The sequence below is a fragment of the Penaeus monodon genome, chromosome 30 (assembly GCF_015228065.2).
Source record: "Penaeus monodon isolate SGIC_2016 chromosome 30, NSTDA_Pmon_1, whole genome shotgun sequence".
NCBI lineage: Eukaryota > Metazoa > Arthropoda > Malacostraca > Decapoda > Penaeidae > Penaeus > Penaeus monodon.
Window position 1 is genome coordinate 4989761 of NC_051415.1, and position 574 is coordinate 4990334.

The window sequence follows — 574 nt, forward strand, 5'->3', positions numbered from 1 at the left end:
ACTCCAAAACCTACACACCGTGTCGTTTTCCTCAAAAATACCTTTTCCCGAAGGATGAAAACACGTGTTTGCTCATGAATACTTTCTTCGATGTGACGCTGCATTAAACCTGTGTTTGGTGTCTTTCGTTTAATTCTCTTTAAATTTTTTCTTACTTTCGAATCAAAAAGAACATTCTCATTAGGAAACATACCTGTAAAAGGAAAAATAAATTTTGACTTTTTTTATAAAAATATAAATCTTTTGATATATATAATATAAAATATTATAAATAATAATTAATAAATATAAATAATAATAGAATATATTTTTATATATAGTGAATAAGATATATATAAAAAGAAATATATATAATTTTAATTTTTAAAAAAAATTATAAAAATATTTAAAATTTTTATTATTTTAAAATTAAATATAAAATAATTTTTTTTTATATAATAATAATAATATATATATATATAGAATATAAATATTATAATAAATTTATATAATTATATAAATATATTTTTTAATTTATTTTTAAAATATAATTTAATTTTTTTATATAATATTAATATTTTATTTTTTTTAAAAA